The sequence below is a fragment of the Lichenostomus cassidix genome, chromosome 8 (genome assembly GCF_008360975.1).
Source record: "Lichenostomus cassidix isolate B80296 chromosome 8, HeHo_3.0, whole genome shotgun sequence".
NCBI classification, from domain to species: Eukaryota; Metazoa; Chordata; class Aves; order Passeriformes; family Meliphagidae; genus Lichenostomus; species Lichenostomus cassidix.
This window is the reverse complement of record NC_139489.1, coordinates 22935972-22956101: the sequence shown is the minus strand read 5'-3', so window position 1 is coordinate 22956101 and position 20130 is coordinate 22935972. Positions and strand designations below refer to the sequence as shown.

The 20130-nt window shown below is 39.7% G+C and overlaps 1 long non-coding RNA gene across 2 annotated transcripts in view; it reads right to left on the bottom strand.

Moving 5' to 3' along the window:
* Positions 1-2661: 2661 nt before the first annotated feature.
* LOC146434062 (uncharacterized) overlaps positions 2662-20130 on the bottom strand; it is a 59721-nt gene continuing 42252 nt past the window's right edge. Inside the window, exon 3 of one of the 2 annotated variants that reach the window (XR_014853833.1) lies at positions 2662-3975. This is a non-coding gene — a long non-coding RNA (uncharacterized LOC146434062). Of the gene's footprint in view, positions 3976-4002; positions 4234-20130 lie in introns of those variants that run through there. The other variant, XR_014853834.1, reaches the window with a different exon arrangement.

Sequence of the window (20130 nt, the reverse complement as noted above, 5' to 3'; positions counted from 1 at the left end):
CACTGAAGTGTGATTTAGAGGATTTAGATTGAACTTTGCCAAAAAGACTCAATCTTGTTCAGCACAAAAAGGAAGATTTACCAAAAAATCCTACCAAATAGAAATAAGAGTAAAAAATGCAAAGTGAATACCATGTATTAAAAAATAAAAATTAAAAAAAAAAATCCCAATCTCTTCATGCAGTGCCCATCCTAAAACTCCAACAGCATCTACACGCACAGATCCCACTATATCCACCATGCTTACATTATGGCAGAACTATCCCAGACTTAAAATTAGCCAATTTTAACCAGAAAGACTCCCTGAATTTTGGGGAAGAGCAACTGCTACATCTAGGCTTTACTGCTATGCCTAAGAAAAGCAAACCTCCCATATATAACTTGACTCTTGCAAAGATGAGGTATGGAAATTAAATTAATGAAATCACGGTGATATCGTTATTTCTGGATAGTAATTACACTCTGCAGCACTGGTGGGATTTTAAAGCACATTATGGATCTGAAATGGAAACATGTTTTCTGCCCTTTGGTTTACTGAAAAACAAGGGGAGGGAAGAAAACACGAAGAGAGGCACTGTCACAGTTGTTGACACCAATTAAAGGTCTCATGAAACTCAACAAGCAGCCTGTGCTCGTTAACAAAAAACTAAACTTAGTAATGGCAAAGAGATCCTCATGCATATTCACCTTCATTCAGTAAATAGTGTGCTGCCTAGGAACGGTAATTGTTTGAGATGGTAATTTTGAATTAATTTGAAATACTTATTTAGTAACAGAAAGTATTTTGGCAAACTGACAAGCAGCACTAAGATTATCATTAAAAGCTTTACTTTAAGTATCCTGAAGTTGTTCATCTTGAGAAAAATCACCTCCCAGAAAAGTTACTTTTCCATTTTTTCCCCCAGCTTTTCCTCTTCTGTAATATCAGGCCCTAAAAATTAGCCTCAATGTATTATTACATATTTCAAAGGAGGCCCTGGATGCTTTGATCTTTAGTAAGAAAAATGAGTCAATACTAGATCAAATGCTTCCTTACTTTATTTTTTTTTATATTGTTGCTATGGTTTCTAGCTGCAATATCATAATTTCTCTGTGCTAAAAGAGACACTGCCTTTAAATTATTTTTTCTCTGTACTGCATGGGTTAGGTGATTTGCATATAAAATGAGTAGAGCTGGATTTGTCTCTCAATCCATATCTGTTTCCATTTAGGTTTGCATGGAGGTTATTTTTACTTTTGTGAATAGTTTCCCTACTATGCATAACAGTCCTGGAAAGACAAACAAAAGCAAGTACTCAGTAAAAACTGTAGGGAAAACATTTTTTCCCTAATACAGTGGTTATAACTTACAGCCTCATAAACCAGGGAAGAAGAGGAGGAGGGGAATCCATAAATAAGTGCTTTCTTAAATAATTTCAAATATGCTGTGCTTCTAAATGTCATGTTATGATGGAGAGGATAGAAGAAATAATAATGAAGTTATATAATTTGGCATTTTGGACAAAAAAAATGTTTTGCAGAAAGCCCTCCATGAGTCCACAGTGTGGAGATTACAGCAAGGCAGGATACAGGGAGATTACCCAGCCCAGTCAATACCCCCAAGGCTAAGCTGCAGTGGATTCACCTGGCAGTTCTTAACCAAATTCCAGCAGCAAAAAGGTTTTTATTAAAATGCATAATTTTTAATCCTCCTAAAATGTAGGATAACTGTGCTGTGTTAACTATAAACTACAGAGTCCTTCGTTTTTAACAACCACCACATGTAAAAAATGTTATTAATAGTTTTTCTCATCTGGTTACAGATATTTCTCCCACTAATGATGGGATATCCAGGGCTCAAGGGGCATTCACTTCTAAATAGATTATATAAAATACAAAGAAGGTAAGGAAGTACAAATATCACAAACTCAAGAAAGCTCCTTCTTCCCATCACAGACTAGGGGAAGCTCCTTTGAAAGGCTGAACTAGTTTGTTATTTAAAACATGATATCCAAGAGAGAAGATGCATAGGCAAATGCAGGCTGAATGGGCTGACAGCAGAGAGCCTCTGAAATATTCCTGACTCTGTGAAGGGACATCATATAAATGAGAAGATGTAACCCCATGGCATTTTACCTGAAAGGATGACACTACTGCTTGCAATACAGCATTTTCCTAAGTCCTGCACTCTCTCTTCCTGGTTTTTTTACCCAAGCTCCTCTCCATGAAGGAACTGATCTTGCTTCAAGCCCATTTTGAATTTGTACAGTGCTATCACTTTGCCTTGAAGTGCTATCAGCAACTATACAATGTGAATGCTTTCAAATTGATTTGAATTTAATTTCCAGAACAAATGGACTGGATTTTGATCTCCATGCAATCATTTTGCCTGTTGTAATGAGATAAAATGGCACTAGTGAAAAGCTCTTGTACTTATTGAATTTCTTGCCAGAGCTGAGCTTTTCAGGGGAATAAAATGAAGAGTGTGGCTTGTTAAATAGCATAAAAGGGTTTTTGTGACTTGATATCTTTTCATGTCAAATGGCAAGTACAACATATTCCAAACTAGACAGACTCATTAATGCTGACATCTTTTACAGCCCCAAATGTTTTTCACTGTTGATAGTGACTCAGTATTGGAAATTATATCTTCTGAGACAGGAATTACCAGAACACACTGTACTCGAATCATACTTTATACTTCCTGATATTTTCCCTGTTTTCCACTTACTCTCACACTGTATGTGGATCTCTCTGTGGTGACAACATTTGCCAGAAAGACATTGGTTTTCATAGCAAGACTGCATTTTGGCATACATTTTAACACAGCATAATCAAAAAACATGTTTTAAAATGCTTGCTGGTTGCAGTCACTTTTTAATTGTAATCCTCCAAGCTTGTTCTCCCATTTTTAGTAGGACTATGCATTTTCAGGGCAACAGTATAAATGGATTTAATACTTACAAAAATATATACTTTTGCTTCTTTCTTAAACAAAGGGAGTGGTTTGCTTTGTTTTGTTTCCTTTTAGAATGGGTGGAAATAGGAATTAATTAATACTTTACTGTCCTCTGTATAAGCAGGGTTTTATGCACAGGAATTGTCTGATGGACTTCAATTTCTGATGGGCTGTTGCTTGCCAAAATATTCACACAGCATTGCAGTCTGTGCTACAAAATCGTCTGGCTTTATTGTACAAGAAAATTGTATTTCACATCTTATTTTTGTAATACATTTCAATATTATTTTGTGTTACTATCCATTTTTTAAAACTGTGTATTTAAAACTAACCGAGGGATTGATCTTTTGTTGACAATCCATATGAACAAATGAGAAATAAAAAGGAATTACAGCCCACTAGAGATCTCTTAAATTCTTCAATTATATAAAAGCAAGGGAAATTCATATGCAAATGGAATCCACTGGCATTAAAAAGGGAGGTGGGTACAACGTAATTGCAGAGAAGCTGCAGAGAGGCAGCAGGATAATGACAGAGAAATAGAAATGCTTCATAAATGTTAAGTCAATATAACTGAGGGAAGACAGCTTGAAATGCAGCCCCTTGGGCAGCAATAGCTCGTAGCAATGTTCTTGAAAGACACAGTGTCTTGAAAGACACTGTGTGCCTTGGTGTAAGAACAAATTTATTCACATGTTTGTGTTAACTCTCACCAAACCCATCAATATGAACCCATAGATAACATTTATGCAATACCCCCTTAGGTTTCAATGAGAGTACAGAGTCCAGAAATGGAATTAGAAGGGCATGGCCTTGCACTGAGAACCCCCTGAGCTTTGCTCCAAGGATGGAAAGCAGTTCAGGTGGATCTGAACATACACAGTCCTAGAATTCAATATATGTCTTGAATGCTGCAGTCTGGCACTGTTAAGGGCTCATTTCTTCTTCAAAATCCTATTAGCATGCAACAGGCAGAGAACTGTTGCTATCCAAAATTTCTGTACATTGGCATTCTGAAAGTGGAGGCACCTCAGTTATCTGAAAGATGTAAGTGAATAGGCAGGAACTCAATGACTGAGTAATTAGGGCTGCAGAGGTTTGATTGATGAAGAAACACTGAAGAGAGGAGCATAAATACAGTGTCTCAGTCAAGGAGATGTGAAGCATGAATGTTAAAGTGGCATAAAACCAAAGGATGTGATGTGTTTTGTCACATGGAGGGTGATTCAAGGAACTGAAGCGATGGGCTTACAGCTGCATGATACTCAGGGTTTTGTAATATTTTCCATGTTGATTCTGAGGGAAAGGACAGAATTCCTGTGAGCATGGATACTCACTGGAATGATAAGTAGATAATGGACCAGAGGAGTAATCCTCACTGGCACAGCTGCTGGCCTTCCACCACTAAATAATTCCCTTCTGCCCATACCCCAGCTGGACACTGACCCCACCTGATATGGAACACCAATCTGGTGCTTAATTCCCAGACAGCAAAACTGCCCAGGTTTCTTATTCCCTCGGCACTTAAATATTCTGGGATATTCAGGGGAATGTCTTTGCATAACCCAGGCACAGCTGCCCTTACTGAAGAACTGGAAAACATTAGAGTGGCTAACAAAAGGGAGAAGGAAAGAGAAAAATCAAGAGAGACATCAAAATTAATTTACTTATTTAGGCAGATATTATCATTATTAGGAAAACATTTAATCACCTTAATTTTCAACACGTAAACAATCCAGCTTGCATAATTATGGCAGGAGAGCACATTGCAAATATCAGTGCCCTCTTAAATTGGTGCTGTCAGACAGACCCAACTGCTGGTGCCTCTGCAGGAGCAGTTCCAGGTTCTGCAGAGAACCCTCTGCAGCACTTAGGCGGTATTTTCTTAAAATAAAGGTATCTTTTTTGATCCAGGTCTATTTTACTTTACCTCTATTAAGAAAAGTTGTTTTAATACAAAAATTTTCAAAATATTATGAAATACTCTGGTACCACCTTGTGGCAGCTTTTGAGATAGCTCTGCTGGCATTAAGACTGTGAATGCCTTTTTAAAATTAAATGAGAACAGCTAGCATTTGCTCTCATTAGGGTTTTGAGCTGTGTTCAGAACCATCTGCATCCTCCTACCAATTCGAATACCTGACATTTGAAGTAAATTTTAAATGTATTTCAGTGAATGCTGGATATCAATGTTCCTACACCATTTAAAAACAGATAGATTAGACAGATAGACAGATAGATAGATGCCTCTTTTTGAGGCACCATGATGGGTGTCAGCTAGGAATGACAGCTCAGGAAGCTGCTGAGAGCCTGCAGGTACCAGCAGCACCAGAGGGAACCAGCAGAGGAGCCCAGGTTGCTCCTGCTGTCTCACAGATTTGCAAGGAGAAGGAAGCCACACCAGGTACAGAAGGGTGACATGGGGGAGACAGCATCTTCTGATCTCATGATTAAGATTAAAGGAAGGCATGGGAAATTCTGAAAGGTAAACAGATGTATAACTGAGCCGCCACGGTAAAAACGAGCTTTTGAAAAGAAAAACACAGAAATCTGGAAAAATAAGTGAACTGGAGGCATCAGACTGAAAAGCACTTATTTTAGCTGACCTGGCTGGGCCAGCAGCTAATTAGCTCCTCTGTACTCTCCTGGTTTGGAATCTTTTTAGATTCCAAAGTATAACAAACAATACTCTTTCCAGGACCTTTTGGGTTGCCCCTCCCACACCCATCTTCAGCCCTCTACAAATCACTGCAGGAAATGAGATTTCTTCTCTTAAACAAGACGAACCATCTGCTTACACTTTGTGCTTTGGTTGAGGACTCTCTCAGGGTATTGAAGTTTAGGGACAAATTAATCTCTTACAGCTTTGACTGATTTGAAAACACAGAGCAGGAAGAAGAGCTTGTCCTGTTTGAAAACAGGAGTTCACAGGTTGTTTATTATGTGTACAAGGTAGCTCTGTCTCTTTTCAAATTAATGCTTCAAAGATGAAGCAGCTTAAACTCAGATGTGCTCCTCTTTCATTCACTAACTGTAAGCACCAGTTTAGTGCAAAAAAAGATTAAAACCTGGCACAGAAATTGGCATGAATGACCAAATTTGAAGCAAGGGCTTTTGTCTTTGCTGGTTCTCCAGCACCCTGCTTTTCAGTTCCCAGCTGAGCCCCCAGGGGACAAGTGTTGGTATTATGCATTGCAGCTATTGATTGAGGTTAGCAGTGAAATATAAAAGTGCAAAATGATTATAGGTTTGGGTACAGCATAAGGCTAAAATACAAAGCAACAGAAGATGTGAACAAAGGCTCTGACAGCCTCTCAAGAACATTCTCTGTCTAGGTATGTTCATGTCACACTTTTTAATCTCTCAACCCACTGCCTGTATTACCCCTCTGCTTCAGATTTAAAGAGATAACAAAAGAGTGCCAAAGTGGCCATTGGAGGACCAAACCCCCTTTCTCCTGAAGCACCCAGATGGATACTGGTTCCTGCCAGAATAATCAGATGTGTACTTTTTCCTATTTCCCTCACTTTTAAAAGCTCCCCTTCAAAGGCTCACACCACTGTGTTACCAGAGAATGTCCCAGCCTGTTGCTATAGTAAAACATTTTTCCACTAAGTAGGCACTTATGTACCTGGGACATGTGTTTTCCAAGCCCTCCTGCATACTCTATAAGGCAATGTTGATTGTGACCTGTCAAATAATCTTCGCAAATATCCATCATTTATGGGAGCTATAAGCCTGTGCCTTGATGCTTTATTAAATAACTCATAACTCACGGCAAGAGAAGCAGCAGAAGGAGAAGACAGATAGAGCTAATTAAAGGAAGGTTTCTTAAACTGTTTCTTTAACCTCTGCACACCATGCACCCATTTATCATCCTGTGCTTGTAACAGACCACGTCACATGTCCTCTCCCCTCCTGAAAAGAAGGCCAATTCAGAACGTGTTTAAACATGTGCTCACCTCCCAGCTGGTGAGCAAAAAGTCAAGTCCTCACTGAAAAAGCCTGAGGAAGAGAGGGAGCATTTGGAGAAAACACAGCATTTTTGGGTTGGTTTATATTTCCATGCTGCAGAATGGGCTGAATGCTGTCTGAGTGGGATGCATAAGGAAGCTGAGAAACAAACACTGTGCACAAACCATCTGCAAAGTGGGGCATAAAAGAGTGGCAGAGACACAGATCTGGAGGAGCCTTTCAGCAGATATACCTGCAACAGTGAACATTTTTTACTCTTGACTTATTTGTACCTCATTTGTCAGCAAGACCCTTCTAAGTTCAGACCCTACAATACAAATGAACAGTCTGAAAAATTTCTGTTTCGCTATGTCAAGGCCAGGATTTTTCAACAGGAGCATTTTGATGAGAAAACTGTGAGTGAATCCCCAGATTTCCTAACAACAACAACAACAAAAATATACATACATAGGTTTCAAAAGGGCTGTCATGAAATTTTCTCAGGTTAAGGTTGGAGGGGAAAGAACAAGAAGAAAAGATTCTTTTCTTCATGACTACAATATTTCCTCCCTCATTTGGAAATAACCAGTGATTTCCAAAGCAAGCTGGGATGTGTGGAGGTGCAGCAGAGCCCAGGACAGCTATCTCAAGTCTCCCTCACTCCAGCTCCTGCTTATCTCGTGACTACGGGGTGTCTGTCTGACTGGTGTGGTGTGGGTTCTTCTGTGAACATAGTTTCAGTTCTGGTTTTGGTTTTTTTTTTTAGCCAAACCCTTTGTCCCCCAACTTCCCATTGCCCCCTCTTGGTTTTTTCCTTGATTTGGGTTTTTGAGGTCCTGGTGATGCGATCCCACGCCTGTCCCTGCCCACAGAGGCTGAATGTTACTCAGCCTGGGGGTGGACTTTGGCCTCATGTGTTTTTTTAGGTTTGTCTGATGTGGGGGAGGCTGATGGAGATGGCACTCTGGCCCACACTTCGACCTCTCCAACTATATATAGATGTAGACTTGTGATATTTCCACAAGTGCAGGGTGTGAGGGCCAGCTCACAAAACCAGAAAGAAGGTGATGCCTTGCATGGAAAGTTTCTGCCAGCATGCCCAGCTATGCTGCACGCCTGAATCACCCTGCTGTGTTCCCCCTGTCACCACTCCTGGGCTGCCCATGCTGACCCAGGCTGGGGCACAATCCCCTTTGCTGCTCAGACACATCTCTTCCTCAGCCTGGGAGTAAAACTCTAACTGCAGCATTTGCAACACCATTTTTGCCAAGCCATTCTGAGAGCCCTGAAGCCAGTGCAGCCTGGTTTCTCTATGGAAACTTGTGTCTTCTATTCTTAGCACCACAAAGTCTCACCCTGCTGCCACCTACCACCTCACCCTTACAAAAGGTTCCACTTTTTGCACCCACAACCCCTCTGTTCCACACCTTCTCTGCCCTCTGCCTGCAGACCTCTGGCGAGGCAAGAGCAGCAGGAGATTCAGAGACACATTAGGGCCTCAATGTCCCCAGGCACTGAAGCACAGGCATGAAAATAAAACAAACACCAACTTTACCAAGATTAGAAAGGGCAAAAAGAACAGTAAGTTTGCAGAAAAGTGGGCTCAGACAAGCCTAAAGTTTTTTTCAAAAAATTAAAAGTTTATGTCCATTACCAGCAGAGGACAGCAAGGCTTTATACATGCAGAGAGACTGATTCTCTTCTCTGCTCTGGGAGAAGAGACTGGTCAGTGTTTAGATATCCTTGGGCAAAGGCTTCCCAAGAGACAGAGCCAAGACTGCACATAAATGTGCTCCAGGAGCAAAGACCTCTTGAGAAATGACTGTGTTGGACACTTGGCACAACCATTGCATCATTCGGATACTGAAAGACTCAGTTCTTAACCCTGTTTGCCTCCATCACCAAGCTCAAATTCAGCCAGAAAAATCGGGACAAAGATATCTTCTTTAAAGGACTACTGAAAATCAAGGAGTCTTCTTTTCAAGCTTGGAAAATAAGGAGTGTCCTTTTTGAAACACTCAATGAGACATTTTTATTTAGTTAAAAATGTTTTCCAAAACTATGAACTACTCTGTAAAATCTCAAAACAATGAAAAATAAATGAGACCATCTCCAAATGCAATACAGCATATTCATGTGCATTTCAAAAGTGATTAGGCAGTTTGCTTTTGTATTTTGATTATTCACACACAGAGGTATTAATGTCCTCACATACAAAGTAAGACATAAATACCATCCCATACCTAATTTTGATCTCCATGTGTGAAAACCATCACTTCCAAATTTAAAAGGCTTACAGAAAGAACCAGAATTGGGGCCCAGCAATCTCCTTACCAGTAAAGACACAAAGAAATTAAATCTATTTAATTTGTCACGGAACAGATCAACAACTAACGTCATCATAGTCTATTATAGAAATTGAAATACAAAGGCAAGACCAGTTCAAACTGGAATGAGACACTTTTTAATGACAAGACCACGTTAAGACATAATAGACTGGTACTAAGCTCTAAATCCAAACTGGATAGTGTTCTTAAGAATGTTTTACTTGCATACAATTGTAAGGCTTTTATTTTGCAGCACATCAAACTAGGTCATCAAGGTCTTTTAGGGTTTTGAAAAACTTTGAATCTACTATTTGAATTTATTTTGCAAGTATTTTTTAGCCCTTCAATCTTCTCTATACTTCTGTGATCTGACATCTAGACTCACTGTAGAGCCTGCTGTAAACCTCATGAACGTCAGAAATCCTCATTCGGACTTCAGAATCAGTTTTTGGTTTATTGCTGTTCATGAGATACATTAAATTGCAGCATTGTGCCTGTCATCTGTTTTCCCCTCAGTAAATCTTTCCTCATGCAAGCTGAGTGTACCAACATTAATCAAATAACGCTCAAAGAGAGAGAACACAGAACACCCTGGCTGTTGGAAATTATTGTGTGATACACACTGGTTGCTATTAACAGCTAGAAACGGCCTTAAATTCCTGGCAGTTGTATTGTTGCATTGTCAACAGGATTTGTAAGAACATGAAAAATCATGGCAGTGATTCATGGCCTTGGTTAGGGAGCATTCCTAGAGTTGTATTTTTGCAGATCCCAGTGAAGTCGGTTGAAGGTCTGAGGTCTGAACAACTACAGGAACAGAACCAGGGGATTTTAGTTCTTAGAGAGTTTATCTTATCTTTCCCTTATTATCTGAGGTGTGATATTAATATAGAAGTACATGAAGATGACCAGGTTATGGTGCATTTAAAGTGGAAGGGAATACATATGAATGCGTCTAAATTTTAAAGGCCACCTACAACTGGAGCCATAGTTCTCTGAACCAGGACAGTCTTGTCCCCATTCTGTCTAATTAAAAACAATAAAAAACCCCAAACCACACATATCAACATTGACTGACATGTCCTTTAAATCTTTATGTAGTCCTGTCCAAGGCAGACGTTAATAAACTTGACTGTGTCTGCACATATATTCATAAGACAAAAACTTGTATCAATTTAGTGTGTTGAGCATCTTCTTTCTTGGTAATTGGTGTTATCAGAGAGAGATGCTTCACAGACAATTCTGCACACAGGAAATACTTTATTCCCTTCCCCAGGGTTTGGTGCTTAGCAAACATTATAGAGAGGGAAAAGAGAGAAATTCCAATACCTCTGTGACTTGGTGAATATGTATTTTTTAAACCTTTCCATGCTTGGTAAGTGGGGAGGGAGACAGAAGGAACTTAGAGGGAGGCATTAGTTTTCCAGTCCAGGAACTGCAGTGTATTAGTCTAATTATCTTTTTATTGAAATTACTGATTTGCATGGACGCTCAGAATGTATTGATCAGTCTAAAATATTTCCTTTTGTGGTCTTGCATTTATATATCCCCCAAAAGATCTCACTTTTTCCAGAAAAAAGTGTAAGTGGAAGTAGATGGGGCTGTGCAGATGGAACACTTGGTGAGCCAGCGGCAAACATTTGCTTCCTTCTGTGATAGGAGTAAAATCCTCTTTATCCTTTGTCTGACTTTGCTTTTCAAATAACTATTTTTATTAAAATGTTTTACTTTCCAAAATATTTTTCAACACACTGAAGTGGTATTAGGGGGACTTAATAATTTTTTTTTTTTTTGGCAGATATTAGTCAGGTAAAACACCAAACCAACCCAAACCTCCTCACTCTCCAGCTACACCTCACTGCACAACTAGATGTCACATACATTGGAACTACATAAGTTTAAACCAAAAATTGATCAGTCACAGTTTATTTGATCTTTTTCATCTTTTTTGTTCATGAAACACAATTACATGATTGAACTTGGGCTCATAGTCATAATACTATAATTGATGCATTTTAAAGAAATTTCATTTAAATATATGGAAACCCTTTCTTTCAATGTCAATCTACTTCATCCTCAGCAAATGCTAGAATAACTGAACTAGAAATTCATTTGACCAGGTCTTTAAAACATGTTAGAACCTTTTTTCTCAGAATTAACTGTTGCAATATTTGTTAAACTATTAGCACAGTATAGTATAGCATTAGTATGGCATAGTATTTTCATTAAAAATTGCATTATACATATTGAAAATACAGACTTATTGCTTTAGTATCTAGCATGAACTACAGTCCATCACACTATTGATAAACCAAAGAATATTCTTTTTCTCCTTACAAAATTACTTAGAGTATAATTAAAAAAGAAATTACATCTTGGTTGTATGAAGGTCTAACAAATGGTGTGAACATGTGCTGTCATTTAATTCATGCTGGAAGAGGTTTATAAATATTGATTCGATAAACAAATTGATTTATTTTCTGCATTCAATGAGATAAATAAATAGTTTTGACGAATAAACGTGGCTTTGGTCATATGAGGAGATGGTGCGTAAGAGGGGTTGGGGTCTGTCTGGTGTGCGGTTTTGTGGGACGTGTGCCTTGAATGCACTTTTTCAGACTTTTGTCCTCAATTTCCTTTTTCCTGTTTGGTCTCCCCTGCAGTGGGGCTGGATGGAAGTTGTCTGCTTTCGTTTTAAAAGGCTGACTAATCAGACAGGGACTGGTCTTACTCATCTCACTCGCTTGTAACCTCACGATGAGATTTAGCAAAAAGCTGTGTAGGCAGAAGAACCTCCAGGAGTTCTCTGATATTCTGTTATAATGATGGGACATTGCATCAGCATGTCCCATCAGAAGGAAGCACAGGCTCCCTGCATTCACCTCTTAAATAAAGCAGCAGAGGGTGTAAATTAAGGAAAGCAGGAGCTGTGGTCATGTTATATCTAAAAGTTGTACAAAATGAAACAAGGGAGGAAAAAAGTAATTCAAAATTGTATATTTTTCTACTTGCAGCACATCTGCTAAATCCCATACCAATTCCTTCTTCCAACTTCTGTTCTTTCCCCTTAGCTTTTAGATAGCCACTGCAGGTGTAAGTACTTTCTGCTTTTTCATTCATGGCCACAAATGATGCCAGGTTCTGCCTTCCTCGCAGTGATGTACAGCATCTTGGGCTGTGCCTCCATTCCCAGACACAGGGTGGGAGGACAAGTTCCTCCATGGCTCACGGGAGAAACATTCCTTGTAAAGGAGTCTTCCAGTGTCTAAAGTCTATGGAAACAGGGCCAAACCTCTCCCTGCACTGACCAAGGATGGCAAATTGTTCCCTGCTATGTTAGGAAAAGAAATATATTCTTTTTCAGGCTACCAATAAAAATGGATAATTATTGAAGAGCTGAAAATCCCCTCCACTGCACGTGAATAAGCAGCCCATGCTTACACCCTGCTGCTCCAAATTGAACTTTTCTTCAGCATGACATCACTATTCTGTTTTTCAAACCTCTATTAACAATGACAAGGTTGGCTGTTGTTTTTTTTTTTTTCTCCTCATTGCTATTACTTTAGGGACTGAATTATTTTTGTGAATGCTCAGAAAAAAGACTACTGGTGCATTGAGGTCACACAGTCCCTTTATACCTTTGTATAGCCCCTGAAAAGCTTATTTTTATAAACTCAGTGGGGAGGACAGAAATTAAATAGAACAAGAAGCACCCACTCCTTCCCTGGTTTTACAGGTGTCAAAAAAGATAAAAGACTCCATTCAGTGGCCCACATACAGCGATATACTGACACCTGACACCCCCTCATGTGGCACAGGATCTTCACTCATCCCTTCAGGAGACCACAGGAGCTGCTGGGTCACATTTGCCAGTGCTGCCAGCCTTTCCAGACACCCTGCTCATGTGACTGATATGAACCCACAAAGACCAAGTTCTGCTCTAACTCACACAGGAAACCCATGGCAGACTCAGGAGTTAGACCCAGTTTACTCAAGTTTCAGCCCAGAACTATGTGACCTCTGATATTGCTGCAAGGAAACTAGTTTAGGCAGATCACCCCTCTTGGTGGTGAGAAACTGCCTTTGTTTTACGCATGCTTTAACACCCCAAACCCCATGCTCTGTCTCCCAATCACTCCAACATGACTTCTCAGCTATTTTTGTACCCCACAGTTGATCTACTTCCGTCTCCTGCACTGTCATGTTCTGTTCTCTGTCATGTCCTGTTCTCACTGCTGTATCAGTAAATAATGCTGATGTGTGACCAACACACGGAATAGGTCCCACTGAGGCACGAAGTTTCATATCTGCACATCTAATTCTGCAGCATCACACATGCAGAGCTCTCCCTGCCAGGGAAACTGGGGCCAGCTGAGGGCATGAAACCTCAGCTTGCAAATAAAACCAGGTCAAATGGGTTTGAATTCAAAAGATCCACGTTTAAAAGCCTTTAATTATTTGGAGGTGGCAAGCTGGTCTGCTTTCTTCCCTCACATCTGCACAAGGCCATGCTGTCACCAGCTCCAAATGTCTTCTATGTGCTTTGATATTTAGGCAGGTTCACAAGCCTGTGCAAGAATCTCCACTTTTGGGTACTTGCTTCTCCACAAAACTTTAAAGAGATTACAACTTAAAGAGAAACTCTGTCAAAAACCCATGTGTTCAACTTTTACAGGCCCAAGGCCCAAAGCATATAGCATCATCTAACATTTTTTTGTTTGCTTTGGTTTTTTTAACCAGTGGCACCAGGAGTGTCCTGTGTTACATATCAACAGTTGGCCCAGGAATACACAGAGTGCCTTTTTGCATTGCAAATACAGACTTGTATACATGTTAGGACTTAAGATCAATATGCTACAGAACACAGTGTCCAAACTTTGCTGTAATTTTGTTTTTCTCTCTTTTTTCCTTTTTTCCCCTTATAGTAAAACTTCAGCAAAATAAAAAGCAAATAAATTTTGTCTATTATGTAGAATATGCATCTATATAAATAGTAACCAACTAACCAGAATTCAGTGTTAGATAAATTACACCCTTGGCAAATGGGCTGGATAACATGTTAAAATAAGAAGGCTTGTATCAAAAATTGCTCATGTTTGAAGAAACACAAGCTAGGTTCAACAGTGATTAGGGAATTACCGAGCTGGATTTTTGATAATGAACCAGAAAATTTGTCCCAAATTATGTTGAGAGAGTTTTCTCATTAATATAGCTGCAACTCAATGAAGTATTGTTTTTTAATTCGATTTTTTTAACTAAATACACTGGAAAACTCCAAGTCTGTCTACTAAGAATGATGAATAAGCTTCCTAAAGCTACTCTAGCAATATCACAGATTTCTTAGAGACCCTTTTATCTTTCTTAGACCCTTTTGTCTGCTTTGGAATTAAGGTCAATGCTTTTCACTGTCAGGTTAAGCTCACAAGAGTAATTTATTTGTACTTATAGCGCAGCCTAGAGTTCTGTGAATGCTGCATAAAACTTCCTCATCTACAGTATATTCTGCAGTAAGCTAATATTTAGCAGAGATGCCACCAAAGGCAGGCAGAGTTCATTTATGGAGAAGGAAGTGGAGAAGGGGAATGTGACTCTGCTAGACAGGTGCCATGTGTATGTGCCAGATTTTCAGGTTTATTCCCAAGAATCCTGTTATGGGGCTTGTCCTAAATCTCAGGTATACTCTGTAGCACACCTGACTGTAGCAATGAAAAGAAATCAGCTACCTTTGAAAAAACCTGATAAACATGGCCCAGACAGAGGAAAACCACTCGTTCTGAAGTGGTTTCCTTTTGCCAGCCCCTGGGGAGAGCAGCTGCTGAGGATGCTCTGGTGGCCACAGCTGCTCCAGGTGTTTTTGAGAGTCAAGCACTATGCATGAGAGGAGTGCCTTAAAGCTCTGGCATGAACTCTGGAACAAACAGATTTCTGCAGGCTGGGGTCTCTCCATCACTCCTGAAACCACTGGATGGTAAGGACATCTCACTGCCAGCCTCACAGAAGACTGAGAGGTTTAATATTGAGTCTTTTTTTTATTTTCCAAAACCACACTTCACACATCCTTAGTCAGTTTTGCATTTGGGACAGTACTGAGCTGTCATTGCTATTTTCATGGAATATGAAGTTTGAAGCTGAACTCTACTACCAAATTTAGGGAGAAAAATCAATGTAAGACCATTATTTTCCCTCTGTTGCCTTGAGAAAGTACAGGGTTGGAACCCATCCCACAGCACAGCAGCAGACTGTATGGCAAAGGTGCCCTCTCACAGTTTCATTCCTTTATTTTTTCTTTCTTAGCAGCTCCACTGTTTCAGTCCCCTCTCACCATTACCTCGCCCCAGCCCTTCTGCACACTGCCATCACCTTGACATTCACATGCCAGAGAGGGAGAAGAGAATGAAAGGCAAAAGTCGATGATCTAAGCAGAAAACAACCCCAATAAACTACAGATCCAGAGCGCATAAAAATGCATAAAACAAACAACTTTTAGGCAATTATGTTATTTCATAATTAGTCTTGACATCAGCCCTCACTTCTTGAAAATGCAAACAGCATATAAAGTGCTGCAAAATCAGACATGAGTCCAAGGCATAACACAAGTTAGGCAAAAAGGAAACAGGTGTCAGTATGAGCCACTGAAAGCAAGAAAAAAAAATTCACAAAAATTGCAATTGCAGAAAGAGCAGAAGAGTCTGAAAACATGTTTGGTCTTGACTTGAGCCTGTCAATCGATAGATCAGGTAAACAGCATCCTCGCTCCATCGTAAACCATAAGCTTCAGAAAATACATATTCCATGTGTTATAGTGTTCTGAGGTCTGTTTTAGTCTCTTGGGTTCAGGGATCATATTTTTCCAACTGTTTTGCTCTGTGACTGGAAACCACATGGAGCCTGGGGCTCCGTAATTCCGCAGCTCCCTAATATTTGGAATGTTCCATAGCAACCCGCAGAGAGCCTAAAGCAGCTGACAAGGGAAAGTGGTGCTGGGCTTTCAATGAACGTAAGAGGAATCAAAAAGAGGTTGGCTTGTAAAATGCAAATCTCGCTACAATAGCGGACAAAGCAAGTTATAAAAAGAGAACAATATGCAAACAGGATTCTGCACTTCGAATGACGCAAGTTCATGTTGTCAGGTCTCCATTTTATTATGACCTGGCTTTACAGGGTTCTTTGCATGAACCATGAGAACACAGAAATGATGTTTTAAATATTCATCGAGGTTGAGTGTAGCTTTGTTTAGGATATTCTGCTTATACCATCCTTGAAGGCCATGTCATTCAGCACGTCTTTTTTATGCATTTCCCCCCATCCAGCAGCCATAAAACATCCTTATTTTGCCATTTTCCAAGCAGCAATATTTGTGTGTGTGAGGGGGAAGATGCCACATGCAAGATTCTAAGCAAAACGTCACCAAATAAAAACATCACCATAAGAAAATTTTCCCATTGGAAAGAATCTAGTAATTCATAACTGATTATTACATGAAAAGTAAGTGGCATGGCATGCCAGTTCATTAGAGGAAGACAGCCATAAAGCAGGTAAAGCCCATTTTGTATTGATGGGAGAAATTTTACAATTTATCTCTGTCCTGGTGCAAGTGAAGTCTTATTTATTATTCAGTTGAGAAGTGAGCTCTCTTATTTGCTGAATTGTTGTCTTTACTTATTTTGGTTACAGATCCCAAGCTTTATATTAAAAAGGTCTAGGACATATCTTTTCCATGCAAATTTTAACAGAACAAAAAAAAATGTACTGTAAATTTGAGATTCCTCCTTCAGAGTAACAGCAATGAGAGGAAGGAAGTGGCAACAAAAAAGAACTTCCAAGCTGAGGGAAGTCTCTATTAGCATCACAGTTAAGGAGGAAATTTGGCAGCCATCATTCCAGCTCCACTGATTTTAATTCAAACTGCATCATTACTTGATTTTTTCATTAAGAGTAAATAGCTGGGGGTCTTATTCTGCAGTTTTTAAAAATCCCCCTAACACAGTGAGCATTAGGATTTCAAAGGCATTAACACACACGAAAAAATGAGAATGTAATACCAGAAGTCTTAAGTCACCCTCCCTTTCCTTCACTTGCTGTGGCTATTCCTACATCAAGTGATTAATGAGAAAACTGAAGGGTGCAATCGAAATCTAAACAATTCTAAGAAAATTACACCCATACTTCTACAGAGAACAACAGTAATTGTATTATATTTTCTAACATCAGCAGGTTTTGTGCTTCTGTCAGTCACCTAACATAGTGTGTTCCAATACATTGCTTGAGTGTTAAATATGATATTGTTTAAATGAAAACCAAGAATAAACTGCTATGTATAATGTGTGGAAAGAAAGCCACTCTATTATTACATTTAAAGGGATGTTAGAGATAATGTCAAATTATATACACGTGTATCAATACCCACACATGGTTTTACAAATATCTACACTCATAAGAGAGAAAAATCTTTTCAAAAATGGTCTTTGCTTCATTTCAGTGCTTGCCTAGGCAGTGCCAGCCAGCTCTTTAAAGGATTGTTAGCCTGTGGTTTCCAGGCCCCACGTCTGAGACTGAGGCTAGAAGAACACATATCAATATTTGATGACTCTTTCAGAGTAACTCAGCAGCACAAGAAAGCTCAGCAGTTAAGAGCAGAACTATTATTGTCATGAAACTCAGCAGGTTCCGTTTCCTGCTGCTCGTATGAAACCTTCCCTCCAGATTTGGTTATCTTGCTTTGCAGTCTGAATTTTTTTTTGTGCTCATCTTCAAATTCATTTCAAAATTAAAGGGAAATGGTCACGTATATCAAAGCTCACCTGGTTTACTGACATGTACAGCACACAGCCGATGGGGAATTCCAGACCTGGCAACACAGCCCACACTGCTGGAATAGCAGTTTTAATTGCCTGTGGAGGTCACAGGAACAAGGCTGAGATAGTGAGTTTTCACCACAGGTGTGGAACTGGTGGGACTTGGGAGTTTGGTTTTTCATAATGACACATATTAGGAAAATCCATTCCGAGGATGTGACAGCTCCTCTTTTGCACAAAGGTACATTCAGTACTCTCGTCAGCCAAGGTCTGTGGGCTTCCAGATAGATCATTAATGAGGAACTGAGCAGTGGGTCTGGATTACAAGGGCTCATGTCCTGTAATTTAGATGTAAATTAGAGCAGAGTCATTTCCCACATGCTTTAGAGAGGAGACCGGTATGCAGGGACCCAAAGGAGCATATCTCCATTTTAGTAAAAATGTGGATATGTACATAAACTCTGTTCCTAACCCTGCCAGGAAAAGGTGTGTGAAGGATCAGGCTGTTCTTGGTCAAAGTCATACACCAAAGGCTTTGTTAAGCATTCATGTATGCTTAAGCCCAGGTGAGCACAAGCACCAGTGACATGGATTAATACATTCAGGAACATTTGTCTTGTCAAACACAAACCCATTTGTTTCTTAAAAATAACTGTCTATAACTAAACAGTGTATGATCCAGGAGTTCAGCTTTCAAAGAACTACAGGAGATTTGCATTTCAATAAAGCCCTTGCCCTCATTCTTCCCAGGAATGATAAGCTAACTGCTGGTAGCTGGTTTTCCCCAAATGCACAGAGGTGCCAGCAGCTCACAAGTTGCAGCCAGACCAGCACAGGCTTTTCATAGAATCCTAAAATGGTTTGGGCTGGAAGGGGCCTTTGAAGGCCATCTAGTCCATCTCCCTGCAGCAAGCAGGGACACCTTCAACCCCATTAAGTACCTCAGAGCCTTGTCCAGCCTGACCTTGAACCTTTCCAGATGTCCCAGTGCTTCAGGGCATGTCAGGTGCAAGTCATAGGGAAGGGAGGGAGGTTGACCAATAGGATGGATGGAGTCTGTCCCTGTGACTTAACATAAAACTGCAAATTTGATAAATATGAAGAAATTCACGTCTTTCTGTTGCAAACATTCTAATTCCTGAGAATTGAAATTAGACAGCAGGTGAGATTCAAAGTAAATGACAGGAAATACAACTGAACTCTCTTCCTTTCCTGGTTCATCACAAGAAGAGCTGGTTCTGAGATCATCACAGAAAATGTGCAGCTTTTAAATCCGTATAAATTTAAATTGAGACCTATCTTCCCATTTCTTGAACTATCTTTCTGCTACTTTGCCTATATACCAGGCAAGTATTTTCAGAGGGAGATGGAAGAAATAGTGATTTGAATGATGTACTTCCAGTGTGTAGTTCTCATTCCAAAAAGTCAAGCTGGAAACCTGTATCAATTTCCAAAATTACCATTTCTTCCTAAGTAGGATTCTTCTAACTGAATTCAACAATGGATTTTACAATTCAGCTATTATTCATTAGTTGCACATAACCAGGCAGTGTTTGGATGAACCCATCCTTGGGAGGGTTTTTTTGTCAGAGTGTTGTGTCTGGGCTGGCACTGAAGTGATAATTCAGCCAGGAAATTCAAAACACCAAGCATAAAACAGACTTTTAAAACTGTGATTATTCTTCCGAGAAACCTTCATCAGCATAACTCCACTAAAAGCTTCAGTAATACTTCTCCTGTTTAAAAGTTCTTAAAAACATTTTTAAAATGGATACCACGAGTTTTAGCTTGCTGCTTTCAATCAAACCATTTGTTATTGTAATACTGAAGGACACAGAATTTTGCCATCTATTACAACACTAAGAGAGAAAAAGCACCTGATTTTTCTCCACTAAGATTCAGATGAAACAGAAGCCTGCAAGCTTTGAAAGCTAAGCTCGCATTGTGCTCACATATCACATTTCCATGCTGACGGTGGAAACTCAGCACACTCTGCTTCACACCCCAGTGCCTCAGGCCCTGCTCTTGCTCTGTTTTGCTCAATAACACATGAGAAACAAGGCCCTGGTTCACTGCAGGGTGAGATTCATAAAAATGTGAGGAGGTAAGGAGAAATG